This window comes from Sorex araneus, chromosome 3 (assembly GCF_027595985.1).
Source record: "Sorex araneus isolate mSorAra2 chromosome 3, mSorAra2.pri, whole genome shotgun sequence".
Lineage (NCBI taxonomy): Eukaryota > Metazoa > Chordata > Mammalia > Eulipotyphla > Soricidae > Sorex > Sorex araneus.
The window spans coordinates 67,846,973-67,865,808 of NC_073304.1; the positions used below are offsets into that span (position 1 = coordinate 67,846,973).

General features: G+C 37.3%; 1 long non-coding RNA gene across 1 annotated transcript in view; it reads right to left on the reverse strand.

The window, feature by feature from the left end:
- Positions 1-2,726: 2,726 nt before the first annotated feature.
- Positions 2,727-18,836, reverse strand: part of LOC129403610 (uncharacterized) — a 66,413-nt gene continuing 50,303 nt past the window's right edge. Inside the window, exons 3-4 of the long non-coding RNA XR_008629331.1 lie at positions 6,861-7,041; positions 2,727-2,848 (exon numbers count right to left, since the gene is read on the reverse strand). This is a non-coding gene — a long non-coding RNA (uncharacterized LOC129403610). The remainder of the gene's footprint in view (positions 2,849-6,860; positions 7,042-18,836) is intronic.

Sequence of the window (18,836 nt, forward strand, 5' to 3'; positions counted from 1 at the left end):
AATAATGGCAATAATAAAAAATACAGGTATAGTAGCAAATTGATGTTATTTATTCCTAAGGGAAGTTATTAAATTGCTGTGGGATTAAAAAATAATCAAATAACAAATAAAGCCTCATGATAACACTTTGTTGTCAAAACTTGACAAAGCATCTACGGAAGAATTTTACGACAGCAGCAGCAACTATTATATACCTTAAAATACTTAAAATATTTGTCTAATATGGAAATGGAATAAATGCCTTATTTGTATATAAAAAGGCAAAATGACTTATTTTGGTAAAAAACAAACTTCTTCTTCTTCTTCTTCTTCTTCTTTTTCTTCTTCTTCTTCTCCTTCTCCTTCTTCTTCTTCTTCTTCTTCTTCTTCTTCTTCTTCTTCTTCTTCTTCTTCTTCTTCTTCTTCTTCTTCTTCTTCTGCTTCTTCTGCATTTTCTGCATCTTCTGCTTCTTCTTCTTCTTTTGCTTCTTTTTTCCTCCTTTTCCTCCTCTTCCTCCTCTTCCTCCCTCTCCTCCTCCTTCTACTCACCCTCTTCTTTCTCTTTTTTTCTTCCTCCTTTCCTCCTCCTCCTCTTTCTCTGCTTTCTCCTTCTGTTTATTATGGGGGTTGGATAATAGTATTCCAACTTGAAAACTTTCTCCAGTTGGTTTTTTAATACATTTTACTTACTTCAGATAATGCAACTGGTTCAAGCAAATTATAAACTAAAATAATTCAAGTAATTTAAATAATTTGAATTGTCAAGTTTAGGAAATCCAATTAAGGAAAAACTGCTTTCTCAACTGCTATTGTCCATCATATATTTTTATCTTTTGTTTGTTTTTGGGCCATGCCACCTGTGCTCAGGGTTCAGTCCTGGCACAGCCATCCCCTTCTGGCATGCTAAGATCATGTGTGGTGCTGAGGATGGAACCTCAAATCCATCCTCAATTTGGGTTCCAATTTGTGCAAAGTCTTACCTTCTGCACTATCTCACCAGCCATGCATCATAAGGTATTTATTGTTGAGTCTGCAGATGTTAACCTGTTTTGACTGTTTTGACTACATTCACTGATCAAATTATTAGAAAAATAGTCTTTTAAAACATGTAGTGGAGTATATATAAAAACAATATTAAACAGAGAAAGAAGACAAGTTAAACATATAACATGGCATACTTTATATGAAAATTATGTGTTCTTTAGTGAAAAAGAAGCTCCAAACCCTGGGGGCAACTTTCTTTAAGTATGTGGTTTCAGGAAAATTTCTAAGTGTCTAAAGTAGTACTAATAATCTTCCTATGGGATTTGTTTTAAGATACGTACATAATCACCATCTCACATATTAGGGAGTTAAAGAATGAAAGTTGTGAAAAGTAAAAAAAGAGTATGTGTGAAGTGTGTTGGAAATAGTAAAAAAAAAGACGGCATTACTTTTTGGATTTATATATGAATTTATATTAGTTTTTCGTCCTATTTTTAATTACAATAATCAGTGGGCAATATTACATAACATTACTGATTAAAGCATTTTAAAACATGATTTTTTTGAGATTGTCATTGTTATATATATTTCATCATTCAATATTTTCAAATTTTTTCTCATTTCTTTTCTCTTTATACTATTGAACTACTCCAAATTTCTGTTTCTGAAGGTCCAACTTACATTTCTCTATTTTTGAAATATCTATAAGTCTCATGAACTCTTAAATATTCTTTTGATTAACATTGGGGTAAACAAATTAGAAATGATACAAATATTATAATAATTTATTTTAGAATACTTAGTATTGCTTTTTATGAACAATACTTTCAAAATTATTTATTAAATTCACATTTAACTTATTAAGAATGATTTTCTATGTAGGATTGTAAAATCCACACATCCAAAACTTATGAATTACAAGAAGTCAATAAAAAATGTGCTCAAGGATCAAAATCTAGTTGTTAAGTAACCTAAGCTAAGTTTTTTAAAAAAGATTAAAATGTCTCTGAAAAAATAAATCTTCAAGGAAAGAGTTTCTCCATGGTTCTTAGTGTGCTTTTTTCTAAGAGTTTTGTTAAATTTTGCAGTTCAAATGTAAAAAAAAAAAAATTGTGAGTGAAAAAATAGCAGGTATAATATTAAGAGATTTTTTTCAATTGTAGAATTTTAAAAGAAAATTAATAATACAAACTGTAAGTTGTCCCCATCTGCTTTTTATTAAGAGATAGACAAGATATGAAGTTTATCCAGTGCAAAAACAAGGTCACTTAAAAAAAAAAAAGCACAGTAATTAACCTAAGTAACAATGTATTTTTCTTGAGCATTTACTTCCATTTGAAATATCTGTGATTTAGCTACTCAGCAACAATGCTTTTACCTTTCTCTAATTTTGAACCCAGAAATTCTAAAGTTGTTTTGTTAAATGACTTTGAAGAATGACAGCGACAAAAGTTGAGAAAATATATTTGAGAGTGTACCCTATATAATTTTGATATATATTGCAAATGTTCCTCTATTCTTTTATAGTATTGGGTTTTGAGATTATTTTTTTTTACTGATATTAGATAGAGAGCAATATAAATAATCTATCCCAGTTAAAGGGTATTAAAAAAAAGAAAGTAGGAACCTTGATAGGTTCTTGCAATATCATAATTTATGTGAAACATGAAAAAAACATGCATACATAACACCTTTCCTGTCTAGCTTCATCTGTATTCATTTGTTGTCAAAACAGGTTTCCATATTTAACTTCTTTTTTTGATTATGCCTTTTCCCTTATTTCATGGAATGATATGTTATTATCTCTGAAGTGTAGATTTCTGCCAAGTTCTATGCACTTCAGTGTTGAGAGTATGGCCCACAACTCTGGGAATCTTTGTTGAAGCTGTAGAAATAAAATGAATAGCATAAAAGCTTGATGGCATCTGTGGATAGGAAACTCATTAAAGGCCCCAGCCCTCTGTTTTATTTCTAACCACATTTTCCCTGTGGGATTTCAATGTCTTGCAGGATGAAGCCAGCAGGACTCATTACTTACAAAACAATGTTTAGAGTCCTTTCGTGGTGCTGGAATGCTTCTGCCAGTCAGGTAAAGAACCTAGGCCTTTATCCTCTTGGGGACAATGCAGGCCAGCTCACAAACTGCTTGGAAAAGTCATGCCTTTGAATGTAACTGCAGGTGTTGCTCTCCAAAGGCTGTTGGCTGCTACCCTCCTATGCAATGTACAATGGGATAATAGAAATTTCACTTTGGAATTCAAACAAAGTCTTAGAAAAATGGAAATAATAGGGCCACAATTTTGAGACTTCCTTAGTTTTTCCCACGAACTATGGACCATGACTAATACCCTCGGGGCAAAAAACATCCCTTTGCCTTTAAGGGGTGTCTACAATTCAGTATTGCAGATAAGTAAATTTCATGACCTCACTGATTTTATGGCTTCCATTCATTTACTAGAAAAGAAATTTAGGCATGAGAAGAAAGCCATGTTATGGGTAGGACTTTAAGACAAATAAAAGATCAATGTCTTTGAATATAAAGTACACAAATCGGTTTTTTGCCCCCTCCTAAAGAAATCATTGCTTTAACTGGATTCCCTAAATCAAATTAGTATAGTTCAGGTTGAATTGCCTGTCTCTCTTTGGCTATGTGGCTAGTTGCATTTTGGAAATTTTCTTAGGACTTGTAAAATTCTTGCAAGAATAATAAGAACCTTGCCATTGTGGAATCAGGGAGATTCAATCACTTAAAGTAGTACTATAGGCTTGTCAAGTGGAATTGCTTTTACAGATTTGCTGAATAACTCATCCATAATGGCTGAAATTTTCAGCCATTTTGTTAAAACACCCAAGGATGAAGAGATTAGTGTGCACCATAGAATAGCATATGTATAATCATGAAAAAGTTTAGACTATGTCTGCACCTTGAAGTACCACTTAAACATCCCAAGCTCTAGTCATTGCATTATGGAAAACAATGCAAGTTATTTAAAAAAAAATGAAGTGTGGTTTGTCCTTCAAAAGCTGATGAGATTTCAATAGCATTTAAGTTTAGTAAAATGCATTTCTAAACAAGGATGTTATCTTTCTTCCTTATCTTTAACATGAAAAGGTCATACAAAATTTGACTTCAGGGAATTTTTTAAAACAGCTAAAGGTGACAACTGTAGAGAAGTTAAAGAGTAATAAAGTGCTACCTGAGTTGTTGTTGTTGAAGAATTAATGTCAATTAGATTCCTATTAGAAATAATATACTTAGGTAGCAACTAACATCTGGGTTGCTAAAATGAGAAATCAATGATTTTTTTCATTTTTATTATATTTTTGGAAATGGAGACATGAAAGTTATTTGTTAATGGATAAGTTTACATTGCAGTCTCCCAACGTTTATCTTCATAATTTTATTTTAATTCTGAATATGAAATTAAGAAATAATTAAACATTTTAAAAGATTGTCTCTCAAACCTTATGTGTTCTTGTAAAGTTACTGTGATCGGCTCAGGTATGGGATGGGAATATGGTTTATATGTTCAATTCATTTCTTTTTCCATGAGACAAATACCATGCATGTTAATACTTTATTTTGTATAAAGTTTCAAAGAGACTTATTTTGAAACTTAAAAAGTTTTCTCCATGTATTCTATGAGTTTTGAATTTGGGTAGGCTATATTTATTTATCTTAAGTAGTTGATGATAGTCAATAGAATAAAAACATGTGTATAAAAGTTATCTTCAGTTTTAATTTAAATTCATCTGCTTGTTACCTTGTTTAAACAATAAAAGGGTAAAATATTCCCCAGGAAAGATGCTTGAATATCAGTATGTAAACAATAATGTCACCTTGTAGTTTGAATGAAATACTAATGGAAAGAAGAACAGATGAATATCAGAATATATTATGAATAGAGTAAATGTAACAGAAGGGCATTTTTTATCAAAAGAAAGGTGGTAAGAAATTTAATAGATATAATTCATAATCTCAGTAAAATTAATACATTTAGAACAGAATATCCAGAACTCACTTAGCTTAACTTGCCAAAAATCTCAAAAGTCTATATACATGCAGATTTTAAAAATGAGTCAGAAGGACAATGACTTGATCAATAATATCTTTTGGTTACCATTGTTTGCAAAGCTTTAGTCAGAAGTTCTAGAATTCTTTCTACAACACTCCTACATTCTCCAAACCAAAGTTTCCTACATAGAATGCATTAAAACATTTTGCTTAAAAGAACACAAGCCTGGGGAAATATCAACTAATTAACCCATCTAATGAGTCATTCAATAGTAAAAGCAGGATGTATTCGACCTGTTCCAAATGTTCATATAATTGCTGTTTCTATTTTACAAATCATATTGAATTCTTTATTGCCAAGTTTTCTCTTCCAGTTAGTTGTGCTTAGAGTTTTTTTTTTTATGTAACACCTATAAGTAAGACCTCTTTATCTCCTATGCATAGTCAATAAAAAGATATAAAATATAGGCTGGAGAGATACTACAGAGATTAAGGCACTTTATGCAGTTGACCCCAGTTTAATCCCCAGCATCAAACATGTCACCCTTAACACTAACATGGAACCTAGTCCAGGAATTCTAAAATTTTGAATGGGAGTGATAAAAATGGAGTTAAATTTTTAACTGGATAGTGACAGTGGGGTCTGGAGGCATCTCTGCAGTTTGTTGATCTCTCGTTTTTTTTTTTTGCTTTTTGGGTCACATCCGGCAATGCACAGGGGTTACTCCTGGCTCTGCACTCAGGAATTACTCTTGGCGGTGCTCAGGGGACTATATGGGATGCTGGGAATTGAACCCGGGTCGGCTGCATGCAAGGCAAATACCCTACCCTCTGTGCTATTGCTCCAGCCCATCAGCTTGTTGATCTCTTCTGAGATTTATTTATGAGTCTAGCGATTATGGCCAGTTAATGAGCTTATAGCGGCCTTTGAGGCAGTTCATGGGCATGATTACCAGTGTCCCAGAAGAACAGGGAAATTGGGGAAGGGTGCCCATCCCTGACTCTGTGAGAGCATGGAGATTTTGGTCACAAACCACATACCTGAATTTTTCAACAGATTCTTTCTTAGATGAGGCTTGTCCGAGCCTGCAGAATTGGGCAGTGGGCACAGTGGTGATTGGGCTAGGGAGGTTTTTGGTTGCCAAGCTCAGTGTGGGCCGGTGGAGGGTTCATCTGTCCCCTTCTGAATGTCCTGACTGAGACTTAGCCTAGCGTGGGGTCTGGAGACAACTTTGAAGCCATAGATATCTTTAATAAGTAACTTTTGTTTGTTTTCATCTTGTGACCAAACCTGACCAGGCTCCTAGGCTATTTCTTCTGTTCATGACCACTCGACATCTTGAACTCTCTATACTAGGAGTAGCATACCACATTGGATGGGATGTAAAGTAGAAGGTATCCAATATCGATTAAGAAAATATTAACACACAAGCTTTAGCCTATAACAACACGTTAGTAATCTCGTATACAGGGGTTTAATGTCTCCAGAGTGAGATGCAACAATATTCACATCCTTCCCTCTAAGAAAATATTTCTTGATCATTTATAGTGAATTAATCATAACAAGCAATATAAAATAAATTATATAGGGCCTGCGATTGGGCCAGGTTTGGGTAGTGGTTGCGAAAATTGGAAATTATAGTAGTGAGAAGGTTTGATGGTGGTGGGATTGGTGTTGGGATACTGAATGTAATAGATCATCGTGAACAACTTTATAAAAATAATTTTTTAAACAGCTAAAGATAAATAAATAAAGTATCTGCATGGAACTCAACTCTTACTTGAATACACTAAATGGTAGAAAGCAGAGCCTGACAGGAAACCTACTCAAAAATCACTCTGTAAATGAATCTTCCAGCCTGCCACAGGCAAAGTCACATACCTGCAAACATCCCCAGCAGGGCTATCGCCTCTTGATGAGAAGAGCATCTAGACAATGTCCTATTGGCAAACAAATCTGAGGGAGATAAATGAAGAGCTGTCTCTCTCCATCTTCAGAGAATGTGCTTTATTCTTCTGGAACTTGAGAGTAAAAGGTATCATGGATCTCTTGATTTTTTTCCCTAGGTTAAAAAAAGATAAAAAAAAAAGGGGGGGTCATTTTCTCTTCTCTACAGAATTAAGAGGAACAGGGGACAACTACTTATGATCCTTTGGTTGTGCAACTAAATTGAATGTTATTTTTCTGTGTACTTATTTGCTTCCTTTTTCAACCCCAACTTAATTTTTTTGTCCATATGTGTAATAATCTATTTTTCATTGACTTTATTATTTTATCATCCAGGTATTGGGAGAAGAGATGGATTTCATTTTTATTTTAATCCATGTAATGGCATATAGCTTCCTAAATCTCATTCCATGTCACAATTTGCTATTTGAGAATTTCCAAGAGAAAATAGTCAAAATGGGTGAATAATAATAATATTGGAACAAATGAATTTTTTATTAAAAAGGGCTGTATGAGATAGATGTTCATACTTCTGGTATAACAAATTATAATTTGCCTTTTTCCCATCTGTTTGAAAAAATTTCTATTTCTTTCTTCCTCTTTTTAATTTTTAGTTTTTGGTTCACACCTAGATCCGCTCAGGGCATACTCCTAGAGGGCTCAGTTGACCATTCAAGGTGCCAGGGATCATAGACATGCTGGTCACTTAATTTCAAAGTAGTCAGTTGCACATAGGCATTTTATTTATTTATCTATTTATTTATTATTTATTTATTTGTTGACAAGCAAATGCTTCTGTTTCTATTGCTACTGCCAAGTGGCCCCTTTTTTATTTATTTATTTTTATTTTAATTTTTTAAAAAATTTTATCACCATGTGGAAAGTTACAGAGTTCTCAGGTTTATGTCTCAGTTATACCGTATTCAAACACCCGTCCCTTCACCAGTGCCCATATTCCACCACCCAAATCCCCGGTATACCCCCCGCCCCCCACCCCAACTGTATAATTGATGAATTTCACTTCATTTTCTCTTCACCTTGATTACGTTCCATATTTCAACACAAAACTCACTATTGTTGTGGGAGTTATACCCCCAAACAATATAACCCTAATAAGGAGGCATTTGATAGTTAGTTTTCCATTAAAAGATTGTATGTTTTCAGGTTTTAGAAAAGGTTGGCTCAGATGTGTCCCAGTCCCGAATCCTGGAGCCATGTTAGTTGCTGCTCAGTGTCGCCAGGGCTCCATCTGGAGAAGGCGTGCTGGCAGCACCTCCTCCTTCCGCCCCCCCCCCCGGTGTTGCTGGCCCCGATTCGGGTCCGGAGCATTGTCTGGGGCCAAGTGGCCCTTTTATACTGGCCAAATAAGTCAATTGATTTAGTAAAGTTAACTGAGAAGTATTTAGAGCTCTACTACTTAAGTTTTCAAAAGATTTTGTTTAATCCACATGAACTTTAGTTATTTAGATTTGGTTTCAGGAATACAATGTTCCCATACCAATCTCTTCACCAGTGTCCACTTCGATCCACCATTATCTCTAGTTTCCCCTCCAACCGGGTTCCCTCCAATTCACCAGCCTGTCTCTATGACAAGTAGTTTAAAAACAAGCAAACAAACAAAAAAACCAAACCAACACTTTGGCACTATGGTTTATAGTATTTTTAAATATAAGATGTCATGCAAAATGCATCACCACATCACCATCTTTCAGCAGCTCTCCTTCCCCCTCTCCCCCCCCCACCACCGCTTCCTGGCATGCTAGCCCTGGAAGGTGGACAATTATCTTCCATCATTGTTGCAATGTTCTCTTTCCTATCCTATTCCCCATGCACTCCCATGGCATGGTTCATATTAAAGACCAGCACTCATATCCTTTGTTTTTATTGCCTTTGGGCATTTACTATTCTTTTACTGAATTGTTCTATATCCCACATATACAGAGATAATTCTGCATCTGTCTCTCTCTTTTTGACAAACTTCACTCAGTCCATTACTCTCCAGATCTATCCTCATAGCAGCAAATTGCAAAATTTTATCTTTTCTTACAGCCGGTAATATTTCACTGTGTACTAGATCAAAGCTAGGATAGTTACATGTATTTTGATGTAATTAAGTCTACACATATTAATATGTGTAGCACATCATCGTCACTGTCACTGTCATCCCATTGCTCATCGATTTGCTCAAGCGGGCACCAGTAATGTCTCCATTGTGAGACTTGATGTTACTATTTTTGACATATCAAATATGCCATAGATAGCTTTCCAGGCTCTGCTGTGCAGACTAGATACTGCTGGTAGCTTGCCAGTCTCTCCGAGAGGGGCAGAGGAATAGAACTCGGGTTGGCTGCATGCAAGGCAAATACCCTACCTGCTGGGCTATCATTCCAGCCCCAATTAGCACATAACAAAACATATTAGGCCTGCTTAAAGAATGGTCCCAGTTAGCAGTGTTAGAGTCAGGAGAACAGTAGGAAAATAAAATATTGTGTGGCATACTAGCCCTTCTGAGCAGACCTGGACTATCATGGATTACTTTGGGGCATGCTTTGAAAACCTCTGGTTGTTTTATTCTTCCATGTGGTTAGTTAGTGGAGAAGGCTCAAACCTAACTCTATAGCAATTTTTGTTATATAAATGTTTGTGGAGCTGTGGAATTGAAAAGGGAAAGAGTACGTTCTGTTGTTCTGTTATCCTAGCTATTGGGAGTATTTATAATCCAGTACATTGGTCAGTGTGTGGGTGATAGTACTCTTCATGCACAAGAAGTTCAAGTCCACAAGCAAAATAAGAGTCCCTGCCGTGTCACTTACCAGCACTGAGAACTTGGCAAGCAACTTGACCATTCTCAGCCAATTTTATTTAGGAAAGACCTACACTAGTACCTGTTTTCACCAACTGAAACAAAAGCAGTTTCCATTTTTACAAAAGGAGAGAAGCAGAACTAGCTTTCAGAGGTTGAGTTTCCAGCAACCAAAAATAGACAGCAGAGACAACACAGCAGCTTGAGTAGTTCCACCAACCCCTTATTCCTGAAACAGGGTGTGTGTCTATCTTATTTTCCTGATTTTACTATGAATCCAGGTTTTTTTTTTAGATGTTATGTGTTTCTGGTATAATTTGAGCAATTATTTGGGGGATATGGGAGCACTAAGTTTTTTTCATGTAGATGAAAAGGAATCACTTCTTTGTTTTCTGTTGTTTCCATTAAAAAAATTCATAGGGATACTTAACTTTTGGATAAAAGGGAAAACTTGTACTGACCTTTAAATTGTGAAAATTACATTCAGAATTATATGTTAAGTGTATGACAAATAGTTGGGAAATAATACATTTTGGCCCCTTTCCCATTCATGGTTTACAGCTGAAAGATATCTTCCCTTACTTGGATAATCTCAGTTTTAGAATCATGATTTTACACCAGCCAATGTGAGAGATAAGAAAGGAGGAAGGGAAGTTTGTACTTTCCGCCATTAAATTATTGCTCCTCATGGCTGAGCAATGATTGTCACATATTTTTGTTCTTGTTTGTTTTCAGGCCACATCTGGTGGTGCTCAGGGCTTAATCCTTCCTCTGTGCTCAAAGGTCAATCCTGGCAGAGCCTCAGGGGACGAGATAGCATGCCCAGGATGGAAACCAGGTCAGCCATATGCAAGGTAAGTGCTGTCCCTGCTGTATTGTCTCTCCAGCTCCCTGACTGCCATATTTCTATGTGCTGCATCTGAATCACAGGAATATCTTGGGTTTGGGCAATAAAACATTATTACAGCAGTCCCATAAAGTAGGGCACATTACTGTTCCTACTATTACCACTTTCCAGACCCTCAGTAAAATGGTATATCTCCTTAAAGTCTCCTTTGTTCTAAGAGTTCAGGCAGAGATTCAAACCTTGTGCTCTTCTTCCAGAACCTTAATTAACATCTACATCATACAGGAAATTGAAAAAAAATTCAGTCTCTTCTTTTTATACAGGTTCTGTTATAAGTGAGGACCTGAGTGTTCAGGTGGAGTCTAAAATCATTAAGAAACACAATCCTATATAGGAAAAGTCACACCTTTATTCTAGAAAGGCAAGGCCTACCTTTCTAGGTAAGTCACAACACCATATGACAGCATCGATTCCTTATATTCAGCTAAGTCACTTTATCTTCCCTAGTCTCCTGAAAAAAAAAAAAAACAATTTTGTTTTCTTTTTTTCCCCAACTCACTTTAAAGTAATCAATGTGGAGAAAGTGACAGGTCCAGAAAACCACCTGACATACCTTGGTGGGCAGTAGAAGACTGTTTTAAATACCCATTTACTTCTATCTGGAGAACAAATGTGAGTCTAAGTTTTTTTAGCTCCTTTATCAAGACTACGTTACTTTGAGATCTTCTTACAAGTGTAATATTTATGATTCCCAATGCATCTTCAATGTCTTAAAAAATTAAAACTATATTCAAGGTGGTTGTTAAAGGAAACCCCAAAAGCCTAAATAACTATATTACTGTCATTAATTCATTTAACAAATAATTATTTCATTCCTAAGTGCTGAATCCTACCATAAGCACTGAGGATACAACTCTCAGTGAGGCAGAAAAAAACAATGCTCCTGGGGCCTGAGCGATAGCACAGCGGGTAGGGTGTTTGCCTTGCACGCAGCCGACCCAGGTTCGATCCCCGGCATCCCATATGGTCCCCCCAGCACTGCCAGGAGTAATTCCTGAGTGCAAAGCCAGGAGTAACCCCTGAGCATCGCTGGGTATGACCCAAAAAGCAAAAAAAAAAAAAAAAAAAAACCAATGCTCCTGTGCCTATATTCCCATCAGGGAAGACAACAGTCATGCTCTAAAGGTAAAACCATTGATGTCCTATTTATCAATATTAATATAATTGTTAATTTTGTTAAAATGTTAAAATTGTTAAAGAGACAAGAGTCTCTTGCCCTCATGCCTGACTGTCTTCCGCGGGGCCCCTCAGAGGGGATGGGCTCCAGCTTCTGTCCCCACCCTGAGCAGAGCTCCCTGCGGCCAAAGACCACCAGAACCCAGCCACAGCCATGCGTAAGACCCCTCTCCACATGTTAGGACAAGCCTCACACATGAAGGTACCAGCAGAGGAACCCAGGTGTGTGTAATCTCATCAACGGCTAACATCCAGAGACTTAAAAGCAAGCTCCCAGAAGTGATATCTTACAACCGACTTCTCTCTCTGGGAGAAACTAGGAATCTACTGAGAGTTTCCTGCCCACATGGTACAGTCTCGCCAGTTTCCCATGGTGTACCCATATGCCAAAGCCAGTAACAAGCTGGATCTCATTTCCCTGACCCTGAAAGAGCCTCCAATGCGGCATCGTGAAGGCCAAGTAGAGAGAGGCTTCTAAAATCTCAGGGATAGGTCCAATGGAGAGGTTACTGAGACCGCTCGAGAAATTCAATGGTCAACAGGATTTCGTGATCATGAACATAATTTTTACATTAACAAAATTTATTGAATGTTCTATAACTACTGGTATAAAAATATTTTTTGTTCTCTTTAATGAGAAAATACAAGTCAAATTTGATAGAGTTGTTAGCATTGTTATTTCATCATTAGGGTTTTTATTATTCAACTCTTTATAATAAAAGAATGATGGTAGTAATTTAAGTTAATAACAATATTTGCAATTTCATGTAAGGTAAATCAATTCACTTTTAATATATGTGCTTGGTTCTATAAACATACCAAAAAATGCCCCCAAATGTATAAAATATGGAAATATCTATCAGCAGAGTAATATGCTAATCTTTCAGCATTTCACTTGTATCACTTGTCATCCTGTTCCTCATCAATTTGCTTAAACAGGCACCAGTAACATCTCTATTTGTCCCTATTGTGTGCTAGTGTAGCCCAAAGGGTCTGCTCACTCCAGGAACACAAAGAGCATCAAACCATTCATTCAGTATCTTGACAAAGAAGTCTGACTATCTCGTAGGTGGGAGACCAGGTGTTCTTTTGATGTCCCATGGAATCCAGTTGTTAAAGGCTCTAGTCTAGCAGTCATCTCCAAATTGCATTACATGTCTGGCCCGTCTGATTTTTGATGCCTTGATAAACAAGGCAGCATCCCTGATCCTTGATTGTTAATGGAGGTCGGAAATCCAGATTCCTTCTCTCACTTGAGTGAAATGTGATACTCCAAGCATAACTCTTTATAATCCTCTTTGGGAGACCTAAATAGCGTTCTCGTCCTGTTTTTGTAGGGCCCAGGTCTCTGAGGCATATGTTAGTGATGAAGAATCAGTGGAGTCAAAAAAAAGATGTGCCTGTAGCTGGAGGTTGTTCATCCTCTTAACTCCTTCAAAGCTCTTGAAGGCGTTTCACACTGTTCTCTTCCTCCTGCGAAGTTCTGGCACTAAGTCATGTCAGGTTGGGTTTTTGACCCAGGTACACAAAACTGCTGCATTAGGAGATGTTTGTTCCATTGAGAGCAAGTGGAATGTCAGAAACTAGTTCGTTTCTCATGAACATTGTCTTCGTGAGATTAAGTTGCAGTCCGACCTTTCCATACTCACTGTCAAAGTCGGTCAGCATTTGTGCCACTTGGGTAATGTTTGGTGTTATTAGAACAATGTCATCAGTGAAGTGGAGGTGGTGTAGTTGGTGCCTGTCCATCTTCACTCTTATTCCTTCCTATTCCAGTCATCACATGATGTTCTCGAAGGTGGCACTAAAGAGTTTCAGTGAAATGGTATCATCCTGCCAAAACTTCTCTTTACATTGATCACTTTTCTGTAGAATGGTGAGATGTAGGTGGTGAATCTGTAATATACCTCACGGAGGATCCTGATGTATTGAGTTTGAACACCCTGTTTGGCTAGGGCTTCGATGACCACTTCAGTCTCAACAGAATGAAAGGCCTTCTTTAAATCATTGGCATCTTGAATTCTCTCGAAACTTCAATACGTTTGGTCACTGTGTGGTTATGGTCAATCGTGCTGAATCCTTTTCAGCATCTGGCTTGCTCGCATGGTTGTCCTTCATCAAGTGTTCTGCCTATTCTATTCAGGATGACTCGAGTGAACAACTTGTAGACGATAGACAACAGGCTAATTGAGTGATAGTTACCCAAGTCGTGGATGTCTCCCTTCTTGTACAACAGAACAATCCTGCTGGTTTTCCATTGAGACAGAAACTTGAGACAGAACCTTGCTTACGGACATGCAGCGTGTGAAGAGCTGAGCCAGTGTATTGACAAATACTGGCGGCAGATTCTTCAGGTGTTTGGGTCTGACCTTGTCTGGACTGGGTGCTGTACACTTCTTTACCAACGAAATGGCGTGTCGAATTTCTGAAGGGAGAACATTGGGAACGACATATCCATCCTGCAGAATTTGATATATGGGCATATGGATGTGGCTATCAAAGAGATCTGAGTAGAAGTTGTGGATAACCTTTTCCATTGCCCTTCTGGAAGATGTAATAGATCCATCAGGATGTCAGAGGGCAGTCATCTTGGTCTTGTAGTTGGCAAAGGACAGGCGGGTGTTGCTAATACTTTTCCCGGCTTCTGCTGCATCGGCCAATACTGCTGCTCTTCTCTCTTTGAGATCTTCCTTTATCACTTCTCTGCACATATTTGTGAGCTTGGACATTAGCTTGTGATTCCTTGAGGCTCGCACAAAAGCACGCTGGCAAATGAGCTTGAGAGACAGGCATCTTTTTGTAGCTTTTTCACTCTCAAGTCACTTTCTACATTTGTAACATCAAATAACTTTATTATTTTTGATAAATTTGAATTTTTCTTATATTTTAAGAGACTGGGACTGAAGAGATAGCACAGCGGATAGGGTATTTGCCTTGCACGTGGCCAACCCAGGTTCAATCCCTCTCGGACAGCCTGGCAAGCTACGGAGAGCATCCCGCTCACACTGCAGAGCCTGGCAAGCTACCCATGGCGTATTTGATATGCTAAAAACAGTGTGATAGCAAGTCTCACAATGGAGACATTACTGGTGCCCATTCAAACAAATTGATGAACAACAGGATGACAGTGTTACAGTGCTACGGCGCTACAGTCTTAATAGAACACAAGGATACTAAAATAACCTATACTCTAATAATAAATCTTTGAAGATAAATGTGCCTTGGAGATTTCAATTTACTATTTTGTGTAAAGGTAGCATTTTGCACATTGCCTGGAGAAGGTGCTCATAGTTTTACTTTTCATATGAGGCCCTTAAATGTTCTATTTTAAACATTTCTTTTCCTCCATTCCTAACATTTGAATTCATCATTCACGTCTGTGACATGTTTTCATATTATCATTTAATACTGATGTCAGTACCAAACAGTAATAAGGGTGCAAACATCTGTTGTTTACTCTGAAATGATTAGCTCCCATATATAATAATAAAAATTTACTCTATTTCAATAATGCTTTTTTTAAAAAACCTGGAAAACATTTTGGACTCTGGTGACACCTTTTAAAAAGGCAATGGAAAACCAGCTATTTAAAACTTGCCTTCTATTTACTTCATTCTAGTAAAATCTGAGTGAATAAAACAAATCCAGAAAATTTGTACAAGAGTCTATTTTAGATTACAGGTCTGCTTTATATTTAGCTCCATTGAAATACAGAAACAATGCAAGCCCAGGGACAAAATCACCTATATTTATGGTGAGGAAAGCCTATGTATCATTTTGTAGTCCTTTCTCAAATTGGTCTATTGCCTCTTAGAAAAATTTAAGAGCAGAACCCAGTTGGTTGATAATACTGCTGACTTAAAGCTAAGATGGAAACATCTGGAGGAGACAATTTTTTTTGCCAGGCTTCCTTTTATTCCTCCTTTGAAATTCTGCTCAGGCACTGTGTTCTTTACCAAGTCTTCCTTAACCCTTTAGGATAGACGGCAAGTTCTTTAAAACTCAAAGCTTAAAGGGAAGTTCCTAACTCCGTTGCTATGATAGTCTACATTTGAATTATCCCATTTCTGAAAATCTTCCCTAATAAACTGTAGTCAGAGACCCAGTTTTACTCATCTTTGTATCTTGATGCCCAATGCCCAGTATGTTTTCTGATAATGGATAAAAGAATTAGACCCAGTAATGAGTTAAAATATTGTTTCAGTCAGTTCCAAAGTGACTGGGCTACTTATTTTTTTTAATATCTAGTCATCTACTAATTCAGACATAGGCAAATACTGCTGTCAGAGTGTTTATAAACTGCCATAGAGAACAAAATGGGGCAATTAACCTATAAAAAAGAAAATGACAACGAAGTTTTTCGAAAGATCAATGGGAAAAAAATCACAAAATTATTGGTAGATACTCACTGGTTGTCTTAAGAATAAGAACAAGACATATTTGTAAAAATAAAAGGAGTTGAACATGTCTTAAATTAGACTTTAGGGGAGAATATGGTGCTAGGAAAATGCAGAGCAATTAGCATAGGATGGGCATAATTTGAAATCCAAGTACTTAATTTTTCATTTTTTTGAGGGGAACAATCCACTGCTGAGTTTGATCCTGTTTCTGCACCCAGGAATTACTCCTAATGATACATAGGAGACCATATAGGATGTTGGGAATCAAATCTGGGTTGTCCACATGCAAAGCAAATTCCTTACCTATTATACTTATCTTTTCAGCTCCATTTCTTCAATTTTTAACATGTGGAGTAAAGATGAGATCGCCAAGGCTGCTCAAATCAGGACTGGGCCTCTTCCACCCAGATCCCCCATTTTCCAATAGCCAGGCAGTCACACCCAGAGACTCCCCCCTGGTGTCCTGTAATCCCTTCAATGGCCAACATCCAGAGACTGTAAAACCAAGCTCCCGGAAGAGAGTGACGCAGTCTCTTGCCCCCTCGCCTGACTATCTTCACTGGGGCACCTGGACGGGATGGGTTGCATTTCCCTCCCTGCCCCCCCCCAACAGAGCCTCGACAGTTGAGGACCTCTGGAACCCAGCCACGACCATCTAATAGCCTCGTTCTCCCTCTTGGAGAACCTGACAAGCTACTGAGAGTGTATTGGCCACTTGGAAGATCCTGGCAAGTTCCCTGTGGTGCATTTATATCCAACATACAGTAACAGATATATTTATACCTCTCAGAGAGCCCAGGAAGCTACCGAGAGTATCCCGCCTGCATGGCAGAACCTGGCAAGCTACCCATGGCGTATTTGGTATGCCAAAAACAATAATGATAAGTCTCATTCCCCTGACTCTGAAAGAGCCTCCAATCATTGGGAAAGACGAATAGGAGAGGCTGCTAAAATCTCAGGGCTGAGTGTAATAGAGATGTTACTGGTGCCCGCTCAAGTAAATCGATGAACAACAGGATGACAGTGACAGTGACAGTGATAATCCATAGAAGTGTGTCAGAAAACAAATTTTTGTGGATCATAATTTAAACCAAGATTCTTGCCTTGTGTATAGCAATTCTTGGATCCCAAATGATCCCAGAAGTATGCTCTGGCAAAGTTGAAGGTGGCCCAAAAATGAAAAAAAAAAAATCATAATAGAATGATCAAGAGTTGGGAAGGTGAACTGGTTCTGTGGATTGATCAACGAAGGAATAGAAGGTACTTCCATGAGAAAACTGCTACATGAGGATACAGATATGAGGCACATTGAGACAAGTGCATTTGAAGGGGCTGGTTCATTAAAAAAGAGGTCTATTGTCAAGATTGTGAGAAAGGTAATATTGTAATATTATAAACAAATATTTGAAAAAAGTCACAAATTTGATCAATGTTATATTTGTAATTCTTTATTTTTAATTATAATTTAAAAAAAAAACCTTAAATCCTCAGTGTCATGAGGAAAGGAATAAAAGTAATAGAGTAACTAAGAGAAAAAGTAAATAAGAATAAGCCTGTTATTTTTTTGTTAGCACTCCCGCTTCGCCAAGAAAGTGGTAATAGTATCAGATAAGTATAGGTGTCATTATCTATTCTAAGTGCACTCTTACAGGGGACAGCTAAAATTTCAGACTTCACTTGGATTCTGGCTTTTCATTTCTGTTCTGTCTTTAATCAGTCATTTCCTGTTTGGTTTGAGTTAACAGTTCCTTCCGTGGATTTTTTTTTTCCTCCTCTGAGTCATCTTACTTGATAATGTCAGCCATGGGCTCACTGGCACATGTTGTATTGTCAATCTGTGATTCTCACTTTGGGCCATTTCTGTTGCTTGTGTCTCTTCTACTTGCAGTTTCCCTTTGGTCGCCATCCCCTATTTTAGGAGTACTCAATCCACGTGCAGAGAAATATTATAGGTTAATCTCAGCAGGATGTGTGAGAAAAAGACCTTGGAAACAGGATGAAACTTGGAGTGTCAAAATTCTATTTGCAGAGACTTGATCCTTGCTTACATGGACTGATCACAGTTGCTGAAAAAAAATAACTCTGTGATATTTTCATGGATTCAGCCATATGGCACCACCCTACCTGAACCATCATTCTGTTTTCCCTTACAGACACTGAGCAATGCAATATGGACACCCGTCTGACTGCACAGTATACAAACTCTTTACCTAATGTTGCAGATGGGTTTCATATATCCATGGGGCTGTTTATTAATGTGGATATTTTTTCTCTTGCTTATTTACATATTGCTCAGAAGCCTGCCTACAACATGGAAATGATTTGCATGCAACTCATTTCTTAGGAGTAAAGCACACTCCTACACAATAGGGCACATCATTTCACAGAGAAACAAGTTGTGTGGGGACTCCATTTCCATGTTTTATGGGGGCCATGCCATAGAGGCCCCAACACAGACAGCTTTCTACAACTCATCAGGAGTTTTGAGAAAATATAAAAAGGAGTCTGAATTCTTAGATATAGTGGGTATGTTATGTAAGGAGGAGTCTGGGAATAGGGGTGCTAGAGGAAAGCAATACTTGGAATGAGAGGGAGTCAAGACATATTCCTGAATTTACTATTTA